General features: G+C 37.3%; 1 protein-coding gene across 2 annotated transcripts in view; it reads right to left on the bottom strand.

The window, feature by feature from the left end:
* The window catches only part of LOC150077091 (uncharacterized), a 347,053-nt gene that overhangs the window by 285,551 nt on the left and 49,188 nt on the right, over nucleotides 1-12,314 (bottom strand). The gene's annotated exons all lie outside the window — the stretch shown is intronic.

Genomic DNA, 12,314 nt, shown 5'->3' with positions numbered 1-12,314 from the left:
TTAAGAGAGGATGCCGTAGGGGTCACCTGCTGGTATAGCCCATACGTGCACAACACATGGTCATGGCAGATATTGGCCCATGTTGTATTGGGAAGTCAACTCTTGAACAGTGCTGCATCTGTTCGCCAGTATGAGTCATCGGACCCGGTGCTCACCTCTAACTTCAACCTTTCACTGACCTTTGCAGTTTTGCCATTGGGTCGTTGTTTGACCATTTTGAAGCCAGTCCTGATACACTAACTACGGCGGTTCTCAAACACCCCACTAGTTCAGCCATTTGGGAAATTGAGGCACCAGCTTCAAGCACCCATAATCTGTCCTTTATCAAAGTCCGATAAATCCTTCCTTTTACCCATCACGCTCAGAATTTTACTGCCTACCAAACCACTGATACCTTATCTATGCTATGTCAACTAACTGTGCACTCTAGTACCTCGTGTGGTCAAAGGCTCACATTCACTTTTCATAAGGGTGGTCGTAATTCAGTGATCACTCAGTGTATAAATAGCATAGCTTCCAGCTACTCAATACAGGCACAAAAATTTTGCAAAATCTAAGTAACTTTCCTCCATGTAATAAACTTAAATTTCTTTTTATAATCTGACACAGCCACAAGGTGGCTAGAAGTTCATGACATCACTGTATCTGTTTTTGGCAGTCAATATAATAGCACCACAATTATCAAAGAATTGTGCATTTTTTGTAGAAGTATATGGATTAGATTTCACAATGTGCATATACATTACCCAGGATGTACTGGGTAATGTATCCCGGTTAGAAATTACAATTCCCAACTCTTCAATACATTACAATTATTAAACTGTTTTGGTTGTTTCCACCTTCAGCACTAGAATCCTATTAGCATGCCAGATGGTAGAGAGAAATTATAACAATCCTGTAGCTCAGTGCTTTCCAAACTTGTGACACCAACACACCATACATGATTCACAAATAATTCGACATCTCACTCAAAACTTCATAATCAGACATCCCGCTCATTTTGTTCCTTGTAGCTGATAGTAAGTGCAATGATACAAAACATGCTTTGTTTCAGGCCAAATACATATAAATGAGAGGGGGGGAGGGAAGGTACTAAATACAAGCTTAACCAAGGCTATCTGAAATTGCTTGGTTATTAGCTTTAAAACAATGCAACCAGATATTACTGGTCACGGAGCATGAAGCATGCAAAGAAAAATTTTCAACTTTTTAATGTGTTAATAAATATTTGTATTTTAATCAATCAATTACATTAATATATGCAGAGAAAGGAAATCAGAGTGCAGACTGCTGATGTGATACTAAAGTTTAGCAGTGCCCTTTGGGATACAATGCGACACACACTTTGGAAAGTTCTATTGCAACTGCTTCAATGTGATACAAAAGATGAAAAAATTTTCCTTTAAAGCGTTCTCTCCAGTTACATGATTAATGCATTTCTGAAAATCGCATAAGGTGACTGTACATATTTCAAGAATTATTTTTTCATAAAAAAATAATTCAACACCAGGTTCAGATAGACTATTGGACTTTTTTTTTAAATAGATATATGTCATGTTAATGTTTTATAAGCATTTTAAATTAGAATAAGATTATAATAACAGATCAAATTATATGATGTGTATATAACGCATGTATTAAATACATGCGATAATTGGCTATGCAAAAACAGCTGTATTTTTAACAAATACACTTTGTGCTGCAAAGGTTTAAACTTATAATATAAATGATGCAACACTTATTAAGAATAAATTAAACAGAGGTTGAAGTGATGAGCATGTACTCTTCATAATAGATGAGAATGACTGCAGATGCAAATTCAAAGGATATTCAGTTGCACACAATCAGAAACAGTTATGGGTGGATGGGGATAGCCAGATGCAGAAACAGTTCTTAGTAGTTGAAAGGCTGCACTGGCATGCACATAGTACACCAGTAACATTACTGAGAAAAATATTAATATTTTCATCTATTTCTCCTTGTGCAAAAATATGCAAATTTCCAATAGTCAATATTTATGGTGATTTGTATAAGTTATGAATTTTATTTAAATCTTACATTTAACTTATCTCCTTTAAGTATCACTATTTATCATTATTTTCATATAGGTTTAACTCTGTTAATGTGTGAAAACTGACAACACACAGGGCTATACAATAAATGACAGAGGGCAGTGCATGGCTGACCAGTCTGACATGACTGCCCCATGAACATTGAGTTATACATTTGATAAATCACATGAAGTGTTGGCAGGAACAGTTGGCAGGCAGAATTTCATGCTCAATTTATATTTTCAAAGCTACAGAAACATGTAGTTCCAACTGTTTTTAATTGAATATGTATAGTATATATTCCATGCTTAGTCTGTTATTTATTTATCATATGGCTTGTATAGTATACACAGAATCAAATTACATGACTCAAGAATAATAGATACAAAATTGAATAAACCAAAAGTCACAAGTGAACATTTAAACTTATTTAAATAGTTAATTGGTGCATCGGTTGCCATCAGGAAGTGTCCAGGGTTTCCTTCACAGGCTCGCAAGGCACAATCCTCTATTAATGTTGAATGGTCTGTCTATCAGCTCTGAAGTCACACGTCAGGGAAGGAATTTTGCCCCACTTATGGAGAAGTGGACTTGAAGGTAGGAGAAGACCTGATTGTTCCAGTTATAATGCACATGGTGTTATTTAGCTGTACATCCACCTTTTTTATATGGTTACTGTTAAGCCAAACTGGAGCACCATACTCTGCAGCTGGGTAGACTAGACCAAGAGCTGACAAGCGTAAGGTCAAAGCAGAGGAACCCCATGTGGTACCACATAACCTTTGCAGAATATTATTACTTGCTTTCAGTTTTACTGCAATTCTTGATAAATGTTCAGAATGTTCTGTCTAGTGTAAGAACCAAATATTTTGGATATTTGTTGTGTTTAAGACAGGCGTTCCTGATGTTTTATGTTCAGCTCTCTAGCCACTACCTTGTTATTGAGATAGAAGAAAGATGCCTCAGTCTTGGTTGCACTAGGTTGTAGCCTCCACTCGGGAAAAAATTTTTTCACAGGTGGTTAAATCAGTTGTTAGGATCCCTTCTGTTTTTTCGATTGATTTGTGTCTTGTTGCTATGGCCCATTCGTCCACGTAATCACACTTTCTGGCACAAGTCTCAGGCATGTCTGCAATGTAAAGGCTAAAAAGTAATGGAGCAAGGACGGAATCTTGGGGTAGGTCATTGCTGAGTTTATTTTTATTGCTCATTGTGTGTCCCATTATCACCTGGAAAGTTCTATTTGTGAGTATGTTATCAATAAGTCTGGCAGTTGTTTTGCAGGGTATTGTACAGAGTATTTTATATATTAAGCCATGTCTCCAAACAGTGTATTAAGCTACAGTTAGATCAATGAAGACCACTGAGGTTTTCAGTTGTTTTTGAAACCCTGCCTCAATGTATGCTGTTAGAAAAAGGACTTAATCTACACAGCTTCAGTTTGGATGAAATCCTGCTTGTTCAATGGGAATTTTTTCAAATATTTTGGAGCTGACCTTGTTATACAGTAGCCTTTCAAGAAGTTTATAAGTTATTACACTTGGTAGAGCAATAGGGCGGTAACTTTGAGGGAGGTGAGCTGGTTTTAGGATGGCAATAATTTTCGCATGTTTAAGAGGTTTTGGAATATCACCCATTTGTAGTATGCTAGAGAAGAAGCATGCTAGCCATATTCGTGCATATTTTCCATAATGAATACCATCAAAACCTGGGGCCTTGCCAGCTCTCATAAGAATCAGTCTCTGTAATTCTTATTGAAACACCTGAGACTCACCTGTTACAATCAAATCAAGCAAGGGGAAATCATTAACAATTTGCATGATCTCCTTGCATGAATCATCCAAGGAGCACATGCATGAATTGTTTCTCTATTAATGTGAAGATGTTCTTTCATCACTTAAAGAAACATTTTTGATGAACAGACACAATTAACATGTGAACTTTTCGAAACATTTCTGGAATTCATAGCGTTGCTGGATGACCATAGCACCTGCAGCTTTCCAGATCCTCACAGCCATTCTGAGATCTTGTTTTATCTTATTTTACCAATTTGTATGTTTCACTTTTTCTCCAACCTGAAAAAAAATTTAATGTTCACTCTTCATTCCACCACTTAAAACAATGATAACAACTTGAACACAACTACATGAGAATGATTTATATTCAAATGACCTTGTAGAGGGATACAGCCATGTAGTCAGCTGCCACAGCTTGTGGCATCATGGTCTTATGTGCTTTGACATGCATGTAATGGACTTAGTACTGAAACTTAATTGTCAAACAAGTATTTTCAATTTAAAAATATTGTGAACCTTCTTCACTTTGATATTGCTTTAGTAATACCAAGGTGAAGGAGTAAAAAATTTATAAATTATCAAATGCTTTTAGAAAATAATGCCTTGTAAAACAGTCTTTTTGTAATTAACCTGCCCACCAAATTCATGTGAACTTTAATTAATCCAATTTTATATCTCATCCTCATGGGATGACATAATTCTCTATGCTCCCTGTGCAGAATGCATCTGAGTATACAGTTTTTAGTTCTTAAAAATTAAGTTGGGTATATGTGCTTTCTTGTTATTTTACACAGCATTCTAAACTATGCTGAAAATTTTTCATGACATAAATTTTCACTAATCACTGATCTCTTATGGAATTTCTCTTTTAATCCAGTGATATTCAAAAGAAAATCAGCAAAAACTAATTTCCTTCAGATAATCCCACAGTAAAAATTCATTTACAATGAGGTTGAGGGGGGGCCTTAAAGATCAGGAAATATTGCCACATGTTGAAATAAATTAATTGTAATATTCCCATAGTGGCATGGGATGTATGGACTGTTATGCCATATCATTAGATATAAATTTTGTTCTGCTCTATTCCTAGTCTCAAAGGTTATTTTCTAAAAATGTCTGCAAATAGTGAATGTTTTGTCCTGCACTAATTCTTTCCACTTCATTCTCCTACTCAAAGAGATATGATGCTACTGATTCCGAATGTTGAACACTGCACAATATTGTAACTTTTGGACTAGTAAATTGTTTCAATTGAGTAGTCCAAACAGTTCTCCAAGATTTCTTTGAGACCAATTGGAATGGTGGGAGATATCTGAAAGAAAGTTTTTCATGATTGCCCTCTGAATATTGCTAAATTAAAAGAAGGCTGCACAAGAAAGAGTAATTGAAAAAAAAAAAAAAAAAACTTATACTGTGTCATAGAAAATTTGACAATGGTATCAGCAAAATGAAATGAAGGAACAAACTCATGTAACACCAGCCAACAGATAAAATAAATCAAATTTAAAACTTAAAAAATTAAATTAATCATTTACTAATCCTCACTTAAATTTATATAAACTTCTGACCTACACAAGGGCAGGAGGGAGGTTATTTCACCAATTTTCCTTGGTGATTTTAACGTTCACAACTCCAGCTGGCTTCCCTTTTCTAGTCACACAGACCCAGCAGGTCGAGATGCTGAGGCTTTTGCAATTACTAATGACCTAGCACAGATTGTTCATTTACCTACAAGAATACCGGACAATCCTAATCATACAGCCAATACGCTTGATCTTTTTCTCACAAACAACCCTTCTAAGTACAAGGTTGAAATGAGAGGTCCTTTAGGCACTTCAGATCACAACTTGGTGATTGTCTCTTCTCCAATGGAACCTTTATCTCATGGCTATTCCCAACCTCGTATTGTTTGGCATTACAAGAATGCAAAATGGGATGACCTGCGAGACTTCTTTTCTTCTTTTCCTTGGTCTGATTACTGTTTCAAAACTTCTGATGTCAACGTTTGCTCAGATCGTGTCAGTGAAATTATTCTTGCAGGAATGGAATCCTTTATCCCACACTCCACTTTAAAATCTCATCCTTTATCTAAACCTTGGTTTTCCAATAAATGTGCTAAGGCTGTTCAAGAGAAGAACGTTGCATATCATAATTGGCTTGTTTCTAATTCTTCAGTTTCATTTTCTGCCTACACCAAAGCTCGCAACAATTGTAAAGCAGTTATTAATCAGTCCAAACTAGAGTTTGAACAGGCTAAGAGTAGAAAACTTGCTTCTTGCCCTAATGGTAGCCGAGCATTCTGGTCTCTTGCCAAAGCTATTGGCCGCAACTTTTGCCCATCTCTGCTCCCACCTCTGTCCAAACCAGATGGTTCTGTTGTCACTTCAGCCAAGGATAAAGCTGACCTGCTAGCATCCCATTTTTCTTTGAGCTCATGTATTAATGATCTTGGTAAAACACCTCCCACCATTCCTAACACGCTCCATTCAATGCCTCCTGTGGTCTTCCGTCAAAAGGATATCAGAAGGATTTTGATGAATCTTGATGCTAAGAAAGCTCCAGGTCCTGATGGTATTTCTCCACTTGTTCTCAAAACCTGTGCTCCTGAACTTACTCCTATTCTTTGCCGCCTTTTTTCACTTTCTTATTCCAAAGGTGTTTTTCCTTCTGCTTGGAAATTTGCTCATATCCAGCCAGTTCCTAAAAAGGGTGACAAATCCCTCCCATCCAATTATCGTCCCATTGCAATTACTTCTACTCTTTCTAAAGTAATGGAGAAATCAATTAACCGCCAACTCTTAAACTACTTAGAAACCTTCCGTCTGATCAACGATCGCCAGTATGGATTCCGTCAGTGTCGATCCACTAGTGATATTCTGGCTTATGTTACCCATTTATGGACTAATTCAATGGAAAGGTTCGGTGAAACACAAGTAGTTGCTCTTGACATCTCAAAGGCTTTTGATCGTGTTTGGCATAAAGGTCTTCTAAACAAGCTTCCATCTTATGGTTTGCCAACTGTTTTTAGTAATTGGTTATCCAGTTTTCTCTCTGATCGCTCACTGAGGGTGATGGTAGATGGCTCTCTGTCTTCTAACTTCTCCACTAATGCCGGTGTCCCCCAAGGTTCAGTTCTTTCCCCCACTCTTTTCCTCTTGTATATCAATGACCTTCTTCCATTGACTGGAAATCCTATCCATAGTTTTGCTGATGATAGCACATTGCATTCAACTTTCCATTTTGAGAAACCTTGTCGAGCTCAAACAGCTTCAAGTTCTCGAAAATCTGCTGCCAATTCCTTAAATGCCGATCTTCAGGTAATTCTCCAGTGGGGCAAAGACAACTTAATTGATTTCAACCCTTCTAAAACTCAATCTTGTCTTATATCTCGCAAAAAGGATTCTTCTGCTCCTATGCTTATCTTTAGTGACACTCCGATTTCTAGACAAAATGATATATCTCTTTTGGGGATTACCCTGACTTCTAATCTCTCTTGGCACAAGCACATCACAAATATTGCTTCCTCTGCATCTAAAAAACTTGGTTTTCTCTTTCGCTCACGGCGTTACTTTTCTCCCAAACAGCTGCTCACTCTGTATAAATCGCAAATCCGCCCTGCCATGGAATATTGTTCCCACATCTGGGGTGGTACCCCCAAAACCTCTCTCAGGCTTCTACATTCCATTCAGAAGAGGGCAGTTAGGTTAATTAATGATTCATCTCTAACAGTCTCTCCACTCGCTTTCTCATAGACGCACTGTTTCTGCTGCATGCCTCTTCTACAGATACTTCCATGGGCACTGTTCTTCTGAATTGGCTTCTATAATTCCCTCTCTCTCTTTCAAAACAGCCCGAACACGTGCCGCCACCAGCCAACATCCATTTACTGTCCAACTTCAAACCCACAGAACCAACTTTTCATCTTCCTCATTTATTCATTCAACTGCCGTTTTCTGGAACAACCTTCCTTCATACGTATTTCCTGAAAATTACAATCTACAGAAGTTCAAGTCCAATATCAACAAATATCTTCTTTCGTCTTCTCAACCTCCAACCCAAGCACGGTACTAAGTACTATAGGTTATAATACCTCTCGTGTTTGGGGTTCTCATATAAAAAAAAAAAAAAAAAAATCACATTTTGACTAAAAGAAAATTTTCAGCCATCCAGTCCATAATTATTCCCACTTAATTTAAATTTATGTCCCCTTGTATATACGTCACATGACTAAATGATTTTCTCAGCACTTAGTTTTCAAAGCCTTAAATACCTTGGTAAGTTCACACCTCATAGATACCTCATTTCCAAACACTGTGGCTTAAAAAACAAGTACTCCTGATAAGATACTCTTTATGCTTTTAGCCAACCTTGTCTAAAGGAGCAGGACGAACAGCTAGACATTTCATAAAATGAGGTCTTGAAGCTGGTATGAAATATTCAAGGTGTAGCCTAACTACTGCTTTATATAATAGAATAATCGTCTCCTTATCTCTGGGGAAAAGTTCCTACATAACATCGACAAAATCTTATGAGCTGTCTTATGACATTATACAGTTACCCCAAAGTCCTTTTCATCTATAATTCTGAATTTAATGGTACCCAAGAAATACAATACAGTAACCCCCCCGCTATTCGCGGTATCTGTATTCGCGGTTTCGCGTATTGGCGATCGCTGATTTAATATAAAATGAAACCTAAAAAAATGTGAATTTTAAAGTGCCGTGAATATTATCCGCCATAAAAAAAACATGGGCGTGGCTACAATTATCTTTCCCGGTCAAAACAGCGCTCAGTGGGTGGGGGGAGAGGGGTGACAAAATCGCGAGCGTGGATGTTTCTCGCTAATCCTTGTTCAGTATGTGTTATGCGCTTGTAATGGAAGTTTTTGTCGTTTGCTTTTAATTTATATGCTTATAAATTAAATAAATTTATCAATTTATAAATTGATATTTATCAATTTATAAATTGATATGCTTTTGTAAGCATATCAATTTATAAATTGATATGCTTACAAAAGTGATAAATCTACCGTTTTTCAGTGTAAAACAGACTTTTTCGAGTGTGTTAACGGACGAAAGTGACTTTATTGTGGACAAGTTCTTTCTAACCCGTACAAATATATGGCTACGAATAACAAGAGAAATGTGAAAATATCAAAGAAGGTGATGACATTAGCGAATAAAATTGAGTTATTAGACAAAATTTCTAATGGTCAAAGTATCTCCTCAGTGGCAAAACATTATAAAATCAATGAGTCAATGTTACGATCAATCAAAAAATCGGAAGAAAAAATCCGCCGTAGTGTCCGTGAAAACGCGCTAATTGTTTTAAAAATTTGCTCTGTAACTCGTGATGTTAAATTAGGAAATATGGAAAAGGCTTTAAATCTGTGGATAGAAGACTGAACTCAAAATAAAATTCCGTTAAGTTCACTCATCATTCGTGAAAAGGCAAAACTCCTTTATCAACACTTTAGCGAAACTGGTGATAGCTCTGGCGGGATAAGTTTTTTTAGCCAGCAAAGGTGCTGGTTTGAAAGATTTGTTTGAAATTTCTAATAAATATTACATTTAATATTAAATTGTTTCTTATTTTCATTTCGATGCCATATGCTTGCATTTCACTATGTACATAGTCATATTATGAAGGTACATATAATACATACATAGACAAAATTTTAGACTAGTTTTTCTTATATATTTCATACTTTGGAATGGAACCCCTTTATTACTATGGGAGCCATAACTCAGTATTCGCGTTTTCGGTATTCGCGGCATTTCTCAGGAACGTAACCCCCGCGAATAGCGGGGGTTTACTGTACTCTACAATTTACTGCTGCCAAAATGCAAGACCTTGCATTTTCCATCATTAAATCTCTGCTACAATTTCTCAGCACATTCAAAAAATTTATTTGTCTTGTTGAAGTACCTTGATCACTGTCAGTAACTACTCCACCCACCTTTATCATCAGCAAATTTATGCAATAAATTTTAAATCAATAACATTAATGAATATTAAAAACAACAAGGAGAAAATTACCAAACCCTGTGGATCTCTCACTTGTTTATTAACTTGCCCGTGGCAAAAGCTGATGACAATGTAGAGCAGATAACATCCTTTAGGAGCACAAAGTGTGATATTGTTGTACACGTTAGTGCCAATGACATTAACAGGGGATATGAGACCTTATTTAATAAGTAGTAGTGGCATGTGATGCAAGAAAGCAAGTCTATGAGCTTATGCAGCATCAGCCAAAAAAAAAATATATCACACAATTCGCTCCAAATGCCATTTCCAGTTCTTCCTTAAATTTATTCAACCTATCAACTTCCACAACAACAACAGATGGAAGTTTGTTCCAGCAATTAACCACCTGCGGGCTAAAGGCAAATCTCCGCACATCTATACTACATCTGTCTTTTCTTAATTTGAATTTATGGCCCCTTAGGTTCATAATCTGAACAAGTGGAAGGATCCCATCAGAATTCAGTGTGCCCAACCCATTCAAGGCCTTATATACCTCAATCAGATCACCGTGCAGGTGCCTAGTCTCCAGCCACTACAATTTGCAGAACTTAAGCCTCTCTTGGTAAGAGGATCCCTTCATTCCCCTCACCAATCTTGTTGCCCTTCTCTGTACACGCTCAAGTAAATCTACATCCTTCCTAAAATGAGGCCTCCAGACCTGTACGCAGTACTCAAGTCATGGCCTGACCATTGCCTTATACAGAGGGATAATCACCTCCTTTTCCCTGCTAGCAAAATTCCTATATATCATTGACAAAAACCCCATGACCTGCTCTGGCAGCCTGTCTACATTGCTCAGAAAACTTCATATCTGACTGCACAATTACTCCCAGGTCTTTTTCATTTTCTACCACCTTAAGTGTAGTACCACACAGTTGGTACGTTTCTCTGGGTTACTTCTACCCATATGCAGCACTTTGCATTTGTCAAGGTTAAACTTCAGTTGCCACTTCTTAGCCCTTCTGCTCAAATTATCTAGATCCTGTTGCAGTAACACACTGCCATTACTGTCATTAACAACCCTGCCAACATTTGTATCATCTGCAAACTTCGACACTAAGCCTGATATACCTTCATCAATATCATTGATAAATATACAAAACAACAGTGGACCTAACACTGAACCCTGTGGGACTCCACTAATAACATTAGTCCAAGAAGAGCAGCACCCATTGATTACCACCCTCTGTCTTCTCCCACTTAACCATCCTCTATCCATTGTAGCAACTTACCCTTAATACCATTCTGCTCCAATTTGTACAATAGTCTTCCATGCGCAACAGTGTCAAAAGCTTTCCTGAAATCCAAATATATGATATCAAAATTATTTTTTGCATCCAGTTCCTTTGTAACCACATCATAATATCCTATCAAATTTGTCAGACAAGACTTTCTCTTAACAAACCCATGCTGTGTCTGAATTATTGCTGCAGTCTTGTCTAGATGATCCTGCAATGCATCTTTAACCAGTAACTCCATTATTTTACCGGGAACAGAAGTTAAACTAACTGGTCTGTAATTACTCGTGTCACCCTTTGATCCCCCTTTGTGAATTGGGGATACATTTGCACATCTCCAGTCCGTGGGAACCTCCCCTGAGTCCAAGGATGCTCTCATAATTATGGCTTAAGGGCTTGCTTAGTTGCTTTGCCGCCTCCTTTAAAACTGGATAGATCCCATCCACCCCAGATCCTTTTCTTATGTTTAATTTCAACAATTTCTCCTCCACTTTGCTTTCAGTTATTCCAAAATCATTAAGTATCCTGCTACAATTTGATAATCTTCTGCCATTTTCAAACCTTAATAATTCCTCATGTGTGAATGTAGAGGCAAAATACTCATTCAGTTTGTTTGCTATCTGAGCAGGATCATCAACAGTCGAACCATCGATGTCAAGTGGACCAATCAGATTCATCCCCTTCCTTTTAGAGTTTATATAAGTAAAGGAATCCTTGCTGTTTTTCTTAGCATCTTTTGCCAAGGATTTCTCGTAATCTGCCTTCGCCTGCCTAACCTCCTTTGTCACCTGATTACAAACTAGCTTATATCTGCCATAGGCTTCTGAGTCGCTTGATAATTTATATGCATCCCATGCATTTTTCTTCTTTATTACGAGTCTCATTAGTTCATTAGATAACCATTTAGGCCTAAACCTTGAACAATATTTCTTAATAGGTATGAAACTTTTAGTAGCTTCCACGATTAAATCCTTGAATGCTTCCCACTTAGAATTTACTGTTGGTAACACCGTCAGTTTATCCCACTGTACAGAATTTAAAAACTGTCCGAGACCAGTGAAGGTGATTCTTGCACAACTTCTATTAGAATAAGAAGCGACCTGGAGCGAGGGGTGTTGGGGGTTTCAGGGACGGATGGCAGTCATCATGGAATAGTTGGGTATATGGGATGTGTTAGGGTAACAAGGAATAGGCATAGGAGC

Source organism: Mastigoproctus giganteus, chromosome 12 (genome assembly GCF_048544385.1).
Source record: "Mastigoproctus giganteus isolate SK-2022 chromosome 12, ASM4854438v1, whole genome shotgun sequence".
NCBI classification, from domain to species: domain Eukaryota; kingdom Metazoa; phylum Arthropoda; class Arachnida; order Uropygi; family Thelyphonidae; genus Mastigoproctus; species Mastigoproctus giganteus.
Note: the sequence above shows the minus strand (reverse complement) of the source record. Positions and strands in the feature narration are given on the sequence as shown.